The sequence below is a fragment of the Tasmannia lanceolata genome, unplaced genomic scaffold (assembly GCF_043159265.1).
Source record: "Tasmannia lanceolata isolate RefF3 unplaced genomic scaffold, GAP_Taslan_0.1 ptg000003l, whole genome shotgun sequence".
Taxonomy (NCBI): Eukaryota; Viridiplantae; Streptophyta; class Magnoliopsida; order Canellales; family Winteraceae; genus Tasmannia; species Tasmannia lanceolata.
Genome location: NW_027518680.1, coordinates 49058527 through 49076763, shown reverse-complemented (window position 1 = coordinate 49076763; position 18237 = coordinate 49058527). Strand labels below are relative to the sequence as shown.

The following is an 18237-nucleotide window of genomic DNA, read 5'->3' as shown; positions in this document are numbered from 1 at the left end:
TTGGGTTAGCATTCTTAGGGCTGGATTAGGGTTGGGAAAATCCAACCCGATTTAATTTCAGGTTGGGTTAGGGTTGAGGCCTTGGCAACCCTACCTGACCTCCGTCCTCTAATTTTATCTTGATTTTCTTTGGATTATTGTATTATTCCGTTTGACCCACCCGAACCAACCCGACTCAACCCGACCCAATTTTGGGTAGATGCGTTGGGTTAGGGTTGAGAAATTTAGAGACGGGTTGGGTTAGGGTTGACCATCCTCAACCCAAGGCTCGGGTTGGGTTGGGTTGGGATTAGAGTTGAGGGAATTCTATCTCGGGTTGGGTTAGGGTTGGTCTCAACTCGATCCAACCCGACCAGAGATAAAGCACTAATCTTAATAAGACATGGATGTTTTTAGTGCATCCCTAAATTGTCTATATCATGATTAGAAGTTAGATCGATATGAGAATCCCCAAGGAAGCAATCGGAGTTGCATAATAAAACACAATATAATAAGGGATTTGCCAGGGACCATCGCAAGAGGCATTTCAACTTGGTTTTTTTTTCTCTCTCAACATTTGAAAAGAAATTACACATTCAAATACTAAATATATAGGGATTTGCTAGGCAATTTTGCAGAAAGCTATTTCACAGCTGAATTTTGCACGAGATAACAGCCACTATTTTCTTTGGAATATTGAACCATTCCATGGGTCTGGTGTGCCTGATCACTGCATATAATCTAGACCAACCACATCTCACAGATGCCCACAATCAGTCAATCCTGCATCCCTTCTATCATCCAAAGCTTTTTGTTATGATTTCAATAAGTAGAACAACATCTATACTCTGGGATTTTTCTTTGTTTGAACATTGTGTATTCCAAGAAATGGTTACTACGCTTAAATTAATAAATTTATACATATAACCAAAGATTTACGCTAATTCATACCTTACCCGCCGTTCGTTGTAAGGGGCGAAATCTCCACTGGTAAGTTGGCATTCTCTCTGATATTTATTGCCACCTTTAATAAGAAGCCGAAACTTGCAGATCTCACTCGGCAAATCTGCCATATCACGACTTTTACTCCGAAAGAATGGCAGAAATTACTGCAAATTCGCACATCTCTGCTTGAATGTAGGCCACCCACATATACGGTATAGTTATAACTCATCGGCCTGTAACCAAGTTGGCATCCAATTGACACATCAGACACTAATAACTGTCATCAAGCTTAACCCGTACGGGTGTGGCTCTTTGGCTTGAAGTCATGGGTATGCTCCCCATTGACGCGAGTACGAATCCCCTGGGTTTACCTGATGCGTGTGGTTTACGGGTGATTGTGCGCATCTGTAGGGAATAGTCCCGCCATAAAAATTGGGGTGGGGATACCCTATGTCATTAAAAAAAAAGTCATCAACCTGGGCGGCGCTTAGACCGCCTGCGCCGCCCCAGAAGCTTCAGCATGTTATCAGTGACGTCGGGTGGGGAATCGTCATCTTCACCCTTGTTATTGTCAGAGGTGTGAGTCAACCAGCCCAATGCCTCTATAGCAGCATCCCTCTCAGCAAGTTGTTTGTTCTTCTTTGGTTTCCCACGAATTGCATCCCTTTGAACTCCACCAGTGCCCTGAATTCATAGGTCTTGAGGTGTTTAGTCTTGTACTTTGGAGGGCTGTGTCCTGCTCTCATTAGCAGGGTCTGAAGCAAGCTTTTAGGGTTTGTGCCATCCTTCATTTTATTGTCGTTTTCATCAGTAGTAACCCTAGCCTTCTTGCTTTCCCGGCCGAATACAAACCTTCCTTCACATTGGTCTCCTGTTACCAGCTCCTGCACAGCAAGCATAAGGTATTTGCCTTGCTTGTGAATGTCTAGTGTTGGATCTTGAAGCTGCAAGCACACACATTAAGTTTAGAAACTCGATTTGAGTTTTCAAAATACTTCCACTAAATCAAGACTCAAATTGAATTGCAGCTTTTATGTGCAAATGAAAGAACTCATTCAAGTAATAAAAAATCAAAATTACAAATAGGCTCGCTCAAACTCAAAAATTTGTCGACTGCTCAACCAAGAGTCTTCGACTCTGGGTTGAGTTTTGAGTTTTCAAACCTAGCATGAAGTTCACATGACTTCAACCATATGGTGGAAAGCTGGGATTGGACCCGTGATCTTCACATTCTGATGCTCACAGCCATGAGAGCTTGGCCCAAAACATGTGAGGTCTTTACCCTATATAGTGTAGCTTACCTTCTTTTGGAGAAGTCTGTCGAGTTCCTGCTTAATGTTCCAACAGCAGGAACTCGTGAGCTTCACATTCTGATGCTCACAGCCAAGAGAGCTTGGCCCAAAACATGTGAGGTCTTTACCCTATATAGTGTGGCTTACCTTCTCTTGGAGAAGTCTGTCGAGTTCTGCTTAATGTTCCAACAGCACTCTGCCAAAGTCGGATCCATGAAGAAATCAATATAGCCATCCAACATCTTCAAATGCCCTGCCTGAAATATATATAAAAGCCATTTTAGTTGCCGCTGGAGTTTGGAATAGTTTAAGTTAGCAGAGAAAGATTAAAAAAAGGTCTCGTACGAAATTACCATCACTCCACGAGCAAGAGCACCGCCAAAAAGGATAAGTATTGAATCAGATACACCTGTAGAATCGCGTATGAAAACGGTATTGACTTTGACTTTCTCACTGAAGACCAGCCAAGGGTAGGGAATGGTCTGGTAACGAGCATTCACAGAATTCTGAAAGAGGTCCAATACCATGTGTGGGTTAAATTGAATTGAGAACTATATGAATATCCATAGTTTTAGGACGTGAAGCATTTAAACAAAAAGCAGGCATACTATTTTGATGAATGTAGACGTGCACTATTTCTCCTCAGAAAAAAAATGTAACTATGCATTATGACAAATGCATCCATGTACTATGTAAGCATATAAACATCCATTTCATGCATCCATATCTATATCCACCACCCAAACATACAACAATATCTTTTTTATATAATATTATAATAAGCAATGATAGATACAAGGGAGCCCTTGCATAAAGAGCCGCAAAAGGGCTATTCATTGGATCCACGTCATTTTCAGTTACATTTTAAAATTGGTTGAAAAAGTAAAATCAGTTACATTTGATGACTTGGATCCAATGAAGAGCCCTTTTGTGGCTCTTTATGCAAGGGCTCCCTTGTATCTATCATTCCTCTATTATAATAGATTATATTCATATTATTATTATATATATAAGGGATTTGCTAGGGTCCATAGCAAAAGGCATTTTGCTCTCTGTCTCCATTCACGAGGTGGGTGGTCTGACATGTGACAGACCAGCCGCGAAATGCCTTTTGCGATGGATGCTAGCAATTCCCTATGTATAATGGCACACCGCCCTTTATTAACCACTTTTCTGACTGGTTATTGAGAGCATCATAGAAACTATAAAAAAAAGCCTTAATGCAAGTCATAGAAGAGTAATGGCACTCCTATATTCACACACACACACACACACAATGTGTAAATACACGGGAAAAGATATGTGCACGTGTTTTAATAATAGCACTCCTTTCATCATTGTACATTTTTCTAGTTAGCAGTTAAAAGTGTCACAATTTCCAAAAAACTATCAGCAGCCAATAAAAAGTGATTAACAAAGTCCTGAGTACCATTATCTAAACAAGAGTCAAGATATTATTTCCCTGTGTGTGTGTGCATGTATAACGTGTGCATGTGTGATTGTGCATATGTATCCATATTCGCAAGGGTAAACATAAATAGTAAGTCATTTATGAGATTGTGAATGGCATTATGAATACACATATATCCAGATATGTACCCGTATTTGTTCTTTCGTGTATAAGGATGGGTATGGAGTCTAAACTGCAGAAACATAAGTACTGCACAGTAACATACACATGGCAATTTCAAAATGAGGACCGATCATTTAGGGCTAGTTTGGGTGTGCAACTTGGTTGGATTTTGGGTGCAATTTAGTTAGACAATATTCATCATTAAATCAAATGTGAAAAGAATTCCACCCTAGGCCCCAACCCAACAATTCTTCCCATTTATTTAATTACGGGATTCCTACCCAATGCCATAATTTCTTTTTGAGACGGACCTACCCAACGCCACATTAATACAGAAGAAACACACTTGTTCCATCAAGAGCTATTATCTCAATATTTCAATCAACTCTTAACACAGTTTTTTGTTTTTATTTATTGCGGTTTAGAAGGAAAGAAAGGCTAAAAACCTATACATTTTTTTCCAAAGAACTGAAAAAAATTTCGACTCCAAACACTACCATTTTCTTTTTCAATGTCAACCCATCTTTCTCTTTTCAAACATATTCCATTTCACGAATTTGCATAGCAATTTCTTCCCCCACATTCTTTTGGGACCGCAACCACATAGAACATGTACTACCTTCCCATTAATAACATTTCTAACTACTATATCCCACACTTACCGCATATAGCATAACCTGGCCATCATCCATTGTCTTGAAAGACATAGACTTCTCTCTGTGCTGCACATTAAGGTTATACATGAATTAGGTAAACTAAGAATGTTATGTCACCAACATCAATAACAGAATGATAGCACTCTCCTGGCTGAACACGGCCAGCACTACCCCTTCTCTACAGAAGCAAGTCAAAGACAGCGGGAAATAAGATGATCGTTCACATAAACAATATGTTGAGATATGCAAGTTAGAATATAAATGTGGTTACACACTAGTTCAAGACTTATATATAGATTCATGGATGCAAAAGATTTTCTTTTAGCTATTTTTCATGAAGTATGCCGTAACAATCTCTCCATTTAAAGATGCCGAAGCTATGTTACATGGATACCTCAAAGTGGGTGCCAAACTGATGCAAACAGTAACATAGCTTGATTTAGTAATCTCATATGCAAAAAAGAGTTCATACCATTCAGATAAAAACAGAGTTTACCTTGTATACAAAAGAAGTATGGAATGAAAATAAGATTTAACAGTTGAATGGTGCAACATAAAACTCAGAAACCAAGATGCTGCAATGCTAAGCAGGTCAAACATGTGGCATGAAAGACACTGTACTCGATAACGCCCTGAGTGACTAAAAGCTAACAGAGTGGAAAGAAGGTTCCTTCATTCTCTTTGAATAAAAACTACACTGTTCATCATGGAATCCACTTGATTATCTAGAGATTTGTGCTAGTGATAGTTAGAAAGTACACAGTACACAATTGATCAAACAAGTCAGCGTGCAGGGGTAGGATTAGTTTTATACTTTTAAGGTATATACTTTTTGAGAATGTCATATACATCGCTCAGTACATGTGTACCCATAAAGAAGACACAAGAGGATCCAAGTATACGACTAACGAAAAATCCAACGGGAATTTCAACTACAACAGAAAGCAACATAGCATACATAAATATAGCATCCTACAAAAAATATCCATACGGGGGAGTGTGGATACTTTTGCAATAAGTACATTTTTGCAGCTCTTGGTTAGAAAGATTTTGCTGTTGTACCTTATGAGAAGGGATGAGCTTGCTAGCTTCTGATTGCTTTATAGTTTATCAGAAGTAGTCATGTGGTATGTAAGAAGTTGGAATAAGAACAGTAGAACACCAATGAAACATATGGACAATCTCAACTGACAGTCCCTTAGATGAGCAAAATGCAATAAGATTGATAACTTCTTGCCTACAACAACAAAACATGCAGTAATGGAAACTTTTTTTCTTTTCTGATGAAAGCATCTTCATTAAAGAAAAACCAAACAGGATAAGTGCTGAGGAAGCCCCCTATTACAAGGAGAAACTCAACTCAACTCAACTCAACTCAACTAAGCCTTTTTCCCAAACTAGTTGAGGTCGGCTAATGAATCCCTTGGAAAATTTTCATGAAGAAGGTGAAAGAATCTACCCGGCTCAAATTGACCATGTCTAGTCCTGACACTAGTTGGGTTCGTCTACATGGATCAGTTTCTTCCATTCTGTCGTATCCAAGGTCATGTTTTTTGTTATGTTCCTAGCTATCAAGTCTTTCCTCGCTGTTTCTACGCAAGTTGTTTTCAGTCTGCCCATTCCTCTTTTTACTCCATCAACTTGGCACGAGTCACTTCTTCTCACTGGAGCATCCAAAGGCCTACGTTGGATATGCCCAAACCATCTTAAGCGATGCTCTCTCATCTTCTCCTCAATTGGTGCCACCCCCACCATTTTATGGATGTCTTCATTTTTAATTTTATCTAACCTTGTGTGGCTGCATATCCATAGAAAAAGAATAAAAACAGCAGAAATAAAATGAACACAAGACAATAAAAAAGGTATTAGATACTGCGAATCTCTCCCTGTATGACCTGAATTTAGTGAGATTATCGACTATGACATTGACTAGACGAATGATATGGGCAAAAGAAATGTCAACCCTCAACTGATGTATCTAATATGAGTTATGTAGTTAGCTACTCTCCAATGATCGAGGCACTTGGAGGAAGCCCACAAGAAAATATTAGCAGTCTCCTTCTACCCTAATATGTCTTCCCGAATAATCTCCAGAAGCATTTAGACCTTCAAGGAGGGCTCTAGCTTCAGCCTCACTGAAATTAGCAACACGAAGGTAAAAAAAACAGAGACTACCTTGTCTCTAAGCCCATCCTTGATGCCGGCCAGACGAGGAGTCATCAACATGATCAGGTAAACCTGCTCATGACATGACTTTAGGGTAAATAGATCATATAAGAATGAAACATATGATTGCAGTTACAAGCTTATCTGCTCATCCTGGCTTGATTTTTTTTTTTGGAATGCCGCACATCTTGGCTTGGTGGAGAATTCAAAACAAAATGATTTGATAGATTCAGTTTGTTTAATATAAGAACTTATAAACAAATATGATTTGGTTTTACAGTTTACGATAGGTCCATTTGTCACATTTGTTTCCAGCACACCTTGCAAAAACGTAAAAGAAACAGAATCAAGCAATTTCATCTAGAAGAGTAACATGCAACTCCTGATACTCAACAGCACCTCAAAGTAAATGGTGGACAAGTTCTCTGCTTAGCAATCCATGAAAGATGAAAAAACAAAAAAAAATGGTACTTCCGTAATTGCAAGGAAAGTTGACAAGCTATGGTATGAGATATCTTACTTGGCGAGCAGAAGAAGCAAGGTGTATTGTTTAGGGCATCATATGTGGTCTCTTTTGCTTTTCCACAATCAACCACAAAAACAATATCATTGATGGTAATACTTGCCTCTGCCATGTTTGTAGCAAGAACTATTTTACGTACATTTGGTGGAGCCTTCTCAAATATGAGTTTCTGCAAACATAATCACCAACATATCAGTTGGTAGGTAATTATATAAACCTACATCTCCTTCATTTATGCAAAATAAACAGGTAATTGAGCAGTTCGAATGCAAGTAAGATTTTTTTTAGGTTTTTGAATAATGGAGATAAACATGTTGAAAAGAGAGAACACCAAAAGCGATTGTGACTTACATGATAAGTGCAATCTACCGAATCGTAAATGACTAAAATTAATTCTACAACAGATGGTAGACATCCGTAACGTAATCCCATCTAAGCATTTTCAGCATGCATCAACAGACAACTCATCTCTATTGTCAAGTTTATGTGCTTTACAATGTGCTGGTCAACTAATACTTGAAAGCGATTTCTGATATCCTTGAATCAAGTCCAATTCTCTACTCACTACTCAGATATAAAAAAAAAGGTGCCCTGTGTCCATGGATAGCTCAGCTTCATACTAATCAAATCATAACATAATTAACAAAAAAACAAATGGTTACTTGGATGAAAGGAAGGAAATGACCCACACTATCTTGATAAGATCATTAAAGTTTAAGATAAATTTTTTGTTTGACAATACATGAATATTAGTAATGAGTATCAATAAGCGTGAGTAAATAAAGAAGAGAAAGAGAAGCTAGAGAGCGACAGGTTGACTATTCAAGTACAAACAAAACTAACAGTCCACTACAGTGACAGTTAAATTGAATAGTAGTTTCTTAACACTATTTCCTAACACTAGCAAACTTTCCACACCCTCACTTGCTAAAAAGTCCATTTAGTTATTTTCTGATCTCCTTATGTGCTTCAAGGACAGCTTTATCCTTTCACAAAAATTCAGAACATCCAAAATAAAATCCACTAGAGGCTATGGCCCCACAGACGTCATCGATGCCCTTTGATATAATGTTGCTTGAGTTCCTTTCCACCAAGAGATGACCATCTAAATCTGACTTAAAGATACAAAACGTTATGGTCCAATGGAAATTGAAAATGAGTTCTCTAACCATGTATTGTATCATTGTATCCCTTTCCAGATAGCTGCTCCATAGTTTAGCAGAAAAACTTGTGATAAATCGTGAAAATGGTAAAAATTGCAATTCATAGGCAAGAAGTTACAAAATAGTACATGGATATGCAACTAATCAGTTCATAAGCAACTTTACAATGTTCAAAAGATAAAACACACATGTTCAGATGTAGCCATTGAACCATGGCATGTAAGCAACAGAACCCGGTTTGGATCTCCTAAGAGCGGATGTGCCTTAAGTTGATCTTTCAAACAACTAATATCATCCCACCCTGTCATGAATACTAAACAGCACCTGCTCATTCTTTCCGACATATATGACACAAAACAGCCTCAATGAGATTAAATCCTATGCAATCCGGTGTCCAAGAAGCCAGAGAATCACGTGCCCTAGAACTATAGTTTTCGAAGCTTGATTTGCTAAGTGCATCCTGCACAAAAATAGCAGGAAATATAATCGTATTCTCACAACAGTTCAAGGCAGGAATCTTGTAATATATACATTTTCAATCAAATGCTTCCCGAGATAATGATATACCTCAACAAGTGCAGTGATCTGATTTTTTCTCTTCCTTGGCAATAGCTGCCTCTGTGTTTTCCACAACTTCTCTTGACCATAATCATCAATTTGATTAAATGAAGTCAACTTATATCCCGTTGTCTCCAATATATCTTCTAAAAAGTGCGCCCTTACAGGGTATGTAAAGCCCTGGGGTGAAGATTAGATACAAACATTGAAATGAATACTGAATGAGTAACAGAAAGGAATCCTAACTTGCTCAGTTTCATGTAATCATCTTGAAAGATAAGTTTCATGTAATCATCATGGCATCTTAAAATCATGCTTCCAGCTAACAATTATAAGTAATGTATTATTGACAGCTCATGGAAGCACAAACGCAAGTGCTGGTGCAAATTTGATTAATGTATATCACAGTCTTACAGTAAAAACAATATAAAATATATTGCAGACACATTATATGAAAATCGATTAAACTTAAAAATTTCCGGTTAACAATTATTTGTAATGTATTATTGACAGTTCATGGAAGCCCAAACGCAAGCACTGGTGCAAATTTGATTAATGCTGAGCACAGTGATACAGTAAAAACAATATAAAAAATCTTGCAGCTACTTAACTAAACGAAAACCGGGTAAACTTAAATATTTCAACAAGTATGACAGAAGTATAAACATCTTATCTTCTTAATATATTAAGTCAATTTATATCAAGTTATTGAAGATGATTCAGTGTTAGAGGTCACACACCTTGATAGTGAGGAAAACGAAAGGAGGTCTTAAAAACTTTGACGACATCATGAAGTTACCAGAAAAAAAACATCATGAAGTTGGAGAAAATAAGTTTGAGGTAAAGTCTAGACTAAAGTGGCTTAAAGAAGAGAATAAGAACGCCATGTTTCTCCATGGAATGGCCAATAGGAGGAAAACTTGCATCAAAAGAATTTTCAAAGCTTAAATCATATTGGAGAAGAATGAGCATCGTAAGGTCACATTTGCATATCATTTTAAGAGAGTATTTTCAAGATGAAAAATGATAAAGAGTCAGATCCAAACGGTTCCTCCATGAAATTCCACCAAGAGAATTGGAGTTCCATCAAAGACGACCTTATGAAGATAGTGAAGGAATTCTATGGGAGGGTTGCTTTGATAGATAGGCCAACTCTACTTCTACCTGTCTGATTCCCAAAAAGGTTGATGCTATAAAGGTTAAGGGTTTTGGACCCATTAGCTGGGGTTTTGGTCTCCACAGAATTGCCTGGGAAGATTCTTTTTGATAGATTAAAGGTATTGGTGAAGATTCTATCTCAAGTTAAAGGTGCTTTTTGAACAGATATAAATACTTGATGGAATTCTTCTTGCTAATGAATGCCATCAATCTAAAACAAACAAGGTAAACTAACAGTGATTGTAAAATTGATATGGATGACAGTTACAACCACGTGGATAGATCTTTTCCTTGACTACGTGAGGGATAGAATGGATTTTGGGACAAAATGTATGATATGAACTCATAGATGTATCTCTAAAACTCATTTTTCCATTTTGTTAATAGGAGTCCTATCGGTGTCTTAAGACTTCATTACTTCAAGAGGACTTAAACAAAGAGATCTACTGTCTCTACTTTTCACAATGGCAGGGGAAGCTTTTAGAAAAATGCTAGGGTTGGGGAAGCATGGAGGTTGATTGAAGGCTTATGGAATTGTTTAAACTCCCCAAGTCAACCATCGACTCACCTGCCTTGACTAGATTATAACTTGCCCGAGTTCTCATCCAAGTTTAAGTTTCGCCATACCAAGTCAATAAAAAACTACTTTGATTTGCCTTGGTTAATGAAAATTTGTTCGCATCAATCATTGACTCACGTGAGTCGACTCTTTTTTCACTTGGTCGAGTTATCGTCTGGGTTTAAATCTCAAAACACTAATTTGTCGTGGAAAATTCTATCCCTCCCAACTCACACTTGAAGGCTATCAATGACATTGGTTTTTTTGTGGAGGCAAATGCGACCAAGAATCTACCATGCATCCTAAGTTGATTTGAGTTGATGATGGCTTCGGGTAAGAGGTCTACATTGAGGTAATGTAGTAAAGATGAAGGAGTTTAGTTGTAGTGAGGTGGAAATTTTTAACGATTATTTAGGTTTTCGTTGGGATTGAGATCTCCATCCATATTTGTGGAGGTTAATAACTGAAAGAGTGGGAAGAAAGGTAGTTATTTGTAAGAGAAACTACCTATCATTGGGCGAAAGGATTTCTCTCATTAATGCCTCTCTAACCCATCGGTGTATTGTATGTCCTTTTTTAAGTTCATGGAATGATGGAAAACAAATTGAAACAGATGCAAAGAGATTTCCTTCAAGGAGGTGGTAAGGATGGTAAAAAATTTCATCACCTAAAGGAATGGGAGAAAGTAAATCGAATAGGAAGGGTGAAATAGAAGATTGAAGATCAGGGACTAGGAACAAAGCTCTTCTAGAGACATGGTTTTGGAAATATGAGGTGGAGGGCGCTATTTGGAAGGGTGGAATAAAAGAAGGTTTTAAATTTCAGTTTCCTACGCTACATAAACGGAAATTATTCGGTTTCAATTGGAAATTTAGGTGATAATCCTGTAAAATCTCGGATATAAATGGGAACATATGCAAATGATAGAATTTTAGAATGAAACTTCGAAAAATGCTAGGATAAGCACAAATACATCCTTAGAATCCATCACATAAGCAAGACAACCATCTATAATGGCTTAACAACTCACCAAGAAACAACTCAAGAATCAAGATAAATTTAACTAAGCAAAATAGAGGCCAATGTATGGAAATAACATCAGAACAGCAATTTTACCAACAACGTGGAATCTCGATTTCCTACCTGCTAACTTCAACAGCTTAGACTTGCAGCTTTTTTTGGCAACTGCCATCATTAGCCTCATTCAACATTACAAATCAATTTCCATTTTTCATTAGTACAAGGAACAAAGACAAGCAACCCACTAATCAGGATCTCCAAATAGACCTACTAGACGGAAAAATTGAGCAAATAAATGCATGTCAAAAATGTAATTGCAAGTCAAAATAGCATCATGAGAACATATGATATCCTTTACCATGAGTTAAGCTCAGAAAATAATATCTATTAGAAATCTGTAAGTCAAAAACAAAGACCACCATTGCTATTGCCATCACTGATGCATCATGCAGAAAACAAAAGTAGAGGACTTTTTCTTGAAGGGGAGTTTCATAATATTCCAATAGTGTTAGGCATAATCTTACTGGAATATGAATTGTTGGTGCTCCGCCAAAGAAGTTTGAAAATAACTCAGCATTAAGAGTGGCGCTCATTAAAATCAATCTCAGATCCCGACGACGTGGGAGAAGATCCTTCAACACAATTAATAAGAAATCTGGAGTATACAATTACTGTCATCAGTAAAAACTACATAGCAGAGAACTGAGATTTGATCGAGTTCGTCAAGAATCACACCTTCATTCATGCCTCGTTCATGAATTTCATCAACAAAGACATGTGTTATACCATTGAGATTACGGTCCCCCAGCAACCTTCTAAGCAAAATACCGCTGGTACAAAACAGCAGATGTGTGTTTTTACCTTTCATCCCCTCTAATCGAACTTTGTAACCAACCTACCAAAAAAAGCTTACATTATAAATAGGCAGATTGCATTGCGAAAAAAAATGAGCACTGAGTGTAATAAAGCTTACTGATTCACCCAGATGCTCTCCTCTTTCTCTAGAAACTCTTTCTGAAACTGCCATAGCAGATATTCTTCGGGGTTGTGTACTGATGATACTACAGAATGCTCCACGGCCAGATTCTATCTCTGATTCCAATATATACTGAGGAAGTTGAGTAGTTTTGCCGCAACCTGTCTCACCAGAAATCACTACAACCTGCCATTATAAATGGTGAAAGCAAATCAAGCCCGTGACATAAAAAATGTATAACCAAAAGAAAGTAACTAACCGATATTTGTGTAACCTAATAATTTGCAAACACTAAATGTTAGAACAACAACAAAGCTGTGTTTGATGAGATTCATTTACAGGAATTCCATGACCATATCCAGTTCATAAAAGATATCAATGGCTGGCATATAATATCAGCTCCAGCAGAACACCCATGCAACAACTGACAAGCAAATTTAACCAAGTGGTGAACACATAAGATAGAGTGGCATAGTACATTAACCCTTATTATGTAAGATGAGGATCCAAATTAATACTGATCTTACAATTTTGCATGCACAGATTCGTACACCCAAGGCTTGTCGCCCACCCATGCCAAAGATCGAAAGCGGACACAGATCTAAAGCAAGGCACAATTTTCACCCATGAGATTGTGAGGGTTATCACTTTGGTAAAAAGATAATCACAACTCTTTGCATGCCCTTTGAAAACCCCGGCATTTTTAAAGATTTTTTAACAAAAATAAATAGCTAAAAACATATATGATTAGTTTTTATTCAATATACATTTTTCTAATTTTAAATATCATAAATCCATAAAAATTCATTATAATTAAAGACCCATTCCAATGGTAGACACTCCACATCAATGTGACAACACCTGAATGATAATGACAGAATGACACTCCAAAAATAAATAAGAACCCCTTTAATACCCGAGATGGTCCTCATCATTGTTGTTTCCTGACACTCCAAAAATAAACAAGGACCCCTTTAATACCCAAGATGGTCCCCATCATTGTTGTTTCCTGCAATTGTGTGAAATTTGAGATAAAGTATTTCCAAGAATACGGCAGAATGACACTCCAAAAATATGACAGAATGGCAATCAAAAAATATAAGAGAATTCAACGCCATCTATGTTCATTACATTGCATAATACAAGGGAAGCCTAGTGGAAAATTTTGCGAATCAATAGCAAGAGATTGCAGAAGCTCATTTACTTCCATCAGACAGAAAAGCTCATGAAACTAGGAAGGTGCATTTAGGTTTCATTATTGTCTGCACTTAAAGGCTGGTGTTCTACAACATACTGTATTGTATGCCAAATTGAGCATGCAATAAAATCAAAATTTATAAGACAATCTTAATCCGGCTTCCTTAACAAGTTTTCCATTATTGCAATAAATGATGTTCAACATACTCGGCTGAAAATACCCTGATAGGGAAGGATCTCAGCACCAAAGCAACACCTGATTCCGTGCAATCGCAGAGAGCAACCTCTCCTTCTCCTTGTAAGCAGGGAGAGATTTCCTGAAATTCAGCATCTTCATGCCCTCAGGTGATTCCTGTTAATTGAAGTTCACCAATTTAGTAATGCTGCGGGAATTAGCAATCATTTAAGTATAAACTTGAAACGTCAATAGATGCTATGGGAACATAAATTCAACAAAACGTAGTTTAAAAGTGACACTTCACAAAATTCTGAAAAAAAAAAAAAACATTTATTAGAAGCCCAAAAATCTAGAGGGGCTAAAATGATAATAAATTTCATCCGAGTAGTGAAAAATACAAAATTACAGGCCCATAAAACCAGGGTTCTATAACTCAATTCAAATTTTAAAGCTCAACCTAGCACAACTAAGAACTGTTGGCAGATCACTAGTAGCCCTGTGAAAGTGATCCATCACAAACTCGTGTTTGTATGATAATACACCATTCAATATTATCACAAAACGAAATGGATGTTCCCGGGTCATTGTGTGTGACACCTGGTGCACATGTCTGAAACCAGGACACAAGTCACACCTGAGTCACATGGGACCGGGATAGGAAACATGATGTACATAAAGTAAAATAAGAATGAAAATAGGAATATGAAACATAGTACCTATGAGGGAAAGAGAGAAAAATATCTCATTTGAAAGAGAGCAACAGCAGAACATAATATAACATTACAACTATCCAATGTACTGCAATGAATTGTTTAATTACATAATAATTTTTTTTAAATCATAACAAATGATAAATTAACACCATATAGCTAATGTTTGCAGAGAGAGAGAAAAAATGAAAGCTGATAGATGATTAACCTGCCAAGCTCTCTGCAAATTACGCATACGGGAACTCTTTCTCTGGAGAATCTTTTCCATGACTGATTCATCAAGCAAAGAATCCTGGCTTTCATCCACGTTCACATCTTCAATCTGATTGGCAACTGGGATATCTACAAGATTATCTCCGACCTTGTCAGAACTTAATTGCATTCTGTCAAGGTTTTCTTGAAGTAGACCCTCAACTCTCCTCTGCAAGCTAAGTGGAAGCACGACCTGTTAAAACAACATGAAATTTTGAGATACATTTGATTCCCTGCATGAAATGTAAAATAAAATGCATGGGTTTTCATAGAGAAAGGATATTACCTCTCTTTGTGGACGCTTCTCATCAAGATCAGGCCTGTAATTAGGCAGAGGAACCTTGCTTGCCACAACCACTTTTCCATACAGTTCACTAAATATGTCATAAATATTGTATCAGAAATGGTGTATAAGTTCAATATAGAACATGAGAAAAAATTTCAATCGCAATAATTACTTTTTATTTTTTATTTTTTGAAACGATAGAACTTTTTTTACGAAATTTAAAAGAACATTATTAAGGAAACATCAATAACAGAAACAACCGTCAATTGATAACTAGAACATAAATAAGATAAAGAACGTAATGTTTCGCTACCTGTAAAGGCCCATCCTTTTGGCAAGGTTGGAGATTTGTTCATAGTCACGCCTATCTCTTTTATCTCTAGAAATTATCTCCTGGTCTTCTTCACTACGTAAAAGCAAGCTAAGTTTCCATCTCCATTCATCAATGTTGGCCACTGACGAAGATGCCTACCATGAAAATCTCACTTTAGAACTAATTCATTTCTAAATTGATAAAAAAAAAGGACAAGGAAATGACAAGAAAGATCTTGAGAATAAGGGAAACTCGAAGTCCTTCAAATGCAAATTCATTTTCTTTTTAAGAATTATAACATTTTCTGCACTTTTCTAGAACATCTGAATGAATTATAACACTAAATAAGGCCTTTCAAATGAAAATTTAAACAAAATATTGACTTGGATTTTCAGTAAAGAAATACATACAATAAGTAACAAGTAAAACAACATTGACCACATTTTAATGATCTGCACATCTTGAAGTTTACAGTAGAAATGCTGCAAATTCCACAAAATCCCATTGAAAAAACACCAATAGGACTGAAAGAGTTACCTCAAAAATAGTGATAGAACTAAAGATTCCATATTTCTTCAATTCAGAAAAAAAAAATCATTTCTTCATTGGAGCAAAACCCTAAGGCCCTGTTCGTTTGACAACCGATTGTGAGCCACTATCAGATTATTGGACTTAAATTAAACGTAATTTTGAGTCAAATAATTGGTTTGGGGCTCATAATCGGTTGACACGGTCTCAAACGAACAGGGCCTAAACAATCAAATGGATTGTAACGCTATTCAAAGCCCTTCCAATGCAGACTCAAAACAAATGATAAGAGGGGCATCAAATTTCCACTAGTCAAATGAAATGTTCATCAGTCTATGATTTGTTTCTTCAAATGTACCCATATAAATGCCTCAAAATTCTAGTCAATAGAACTCAAAAGGTTAATTAAAACGCATATAACCATTTTTCATCGTCAAGACAATACCATAAAAAATAAAAATAAACTACTTAACGCCCTTCCAATGCAAAATTCAAACAAATATAAGGGAAGAAATCATCAAACTTCCATCGATAATTTCACAAGTCAAGGAAGCAAATCAGATTCACATCAGTACTTCAATGGTCCATCTGTTCAACTGTTACCATAGAAAATACACGAAAAATCCATCAATTCCACTCCACATTGGATTGCAAGAATTTTCTAGAAACGCTTGTAAAAGAAAATATTTCTACACTTTCCGAATTTCTTTTCCACATGAAAAGAGATAAATTGAACCAATCCAATTCAATTTTTGCTAAGAGGGACCTTCAACTTATAATAATATGATACGTACCTCTTATGGTGTATGTAGTATAGTTACAAAGTAGTTATTAGATGGTTATTTATGTTAGGGTTATGGGTGTTAGTTTTAATCATGTGTCATGTTAGTGCTTAGTGGGGTAAATGGGTTGATGATGTGGCTTTCTCTTTGTGCTTGTGTTTATGTTCTTCATTTCAATGAAATGAGAGGAGAAAGGAATCTTTGTAGGAGAGTCACCGGTTGCCTCGAATCAACCTCTCTCCCACTCTTTTTCTATTTTCCGTTTGTTTATTTGTGTTACGGCCGATTAGGCACTAAACATAATATCCGTCAAAATTAACCATAATCATATCATTTTCTTCTAAATCGTAGAAAGAGAAAAATTTCCCCAAGAAAAAAAATTTGTCAAAAAAATTTTTCCTGCAATTTTCTGGAAAATAAATTTAAATGGAAATGGAAAATATTTTACAAATTTTCTACTTTTTTCACATAAACAAAAAGATGAACTTGAAACAAACCTATTCAGATATACCCTTAAATTATGATGATATCCGTCTAAATTAAACCATAATCATATCATTTCCATCTAAATTGTGTAATCATATACATCTAAATATCAATCATAATCATATCATTTCCTTCTAAATTGTGCAATTAAAGGAAAAAGGATTGAATGAGAAAAGAAAACAAAAGAACCTGATGATTATCGAATTCGCATTCGTACTCATCATCTGAATACTGTTCTATTGCGTATCCACAATAATTCCGACCTTCTGAAACCAAAGCTCTAGACCAAATCCCAAACCTATTTCTGAAATCTCTTCCATTGCAGATTGAAAAACGAAGGAGATTGGGCAAAGCATAATCGCGAGTCGAAAAACAGCGAATTGACAGTGTTGCTGCCAACTTGCTGAACCTTAGAAAAAACCCTAACCCTGATTGCATTCTGAAATCTCTACAGACATGGCTCTTTATGAAACCCTAGTTTACACGGTTTGAAAAAAATCGTTTAGATTTCGGTAGATGGAATTCGAGAGCATGGCCGAAGATTGAATAAATTCGAAATTCTAGGGTTTTGACAGTTTGCAGAGTTGAAATGAGAGCGAGGGAGTGAGTTTTTATCCAACGCAGAAGATAGAAACCATTATAGGGTTTAAGCCCTACAGTCCGGTATTTTTCAAGGCAAATGTTTTCAGCACTACTGTATTTACGAGGGCGGACACTTTATTAAAAGTACGGTATGGCCTGCAACATAGGATCATCCAAACCGTCCATTAGATGGGCCACAGCCTAAATAGGTTGTGCCCCCAAAATCATTTCCATAGGTTGATCCTAACCCTCCGATCGGAATGTTGGAGTATTGATCCTAACCCTCTATAGATCAGAGGGTTAGGTTCAACCTATGGAAACAATTTTTGGGGCACAAACTATTTAGGCTGTGGCC

At 36.7% G+C, this 18237-nt stretch overlaps 1 pseudogene across 1 annotated transcript; it reads right to left on the bottom strand.

Moving 5' to 3' along the window:
• Nucleotides 1–515: 515 nt before the first annotated feature.
• Nucleotides 516–17980, bottom strand: LOC143869853 (DExH-box ATP-dependent RNA helicase DExH3-like; annotated as a pseudogene). Its single transcript, XR_013244915.1, has 19 exons — nt 17490–17980; nt 15505–15659; nt 15192–15279; nt 14862–15098; nt 14022–14117; nt 12566–12754; nt 12328–12487; nt 12117–12247; nt 8865–9035; nt 8486–8757; nt 7132–7303; nt 6748–6931; nt 6511–6580; nt 6235–6243; nt 4452–4511; nt 2570–2722; nt 2364–2473; nt 2226–2316; nt 516–1868 (listed from the first exon to the last, which is right to left on the bottom strand). The product of XR_013244915.1 is annotated as a DExH-box ATP-dependent RNA helicase DExH3-like (transcript).
• Nucleotides 17981–18237: the final 257 nt, after the last annotated feature.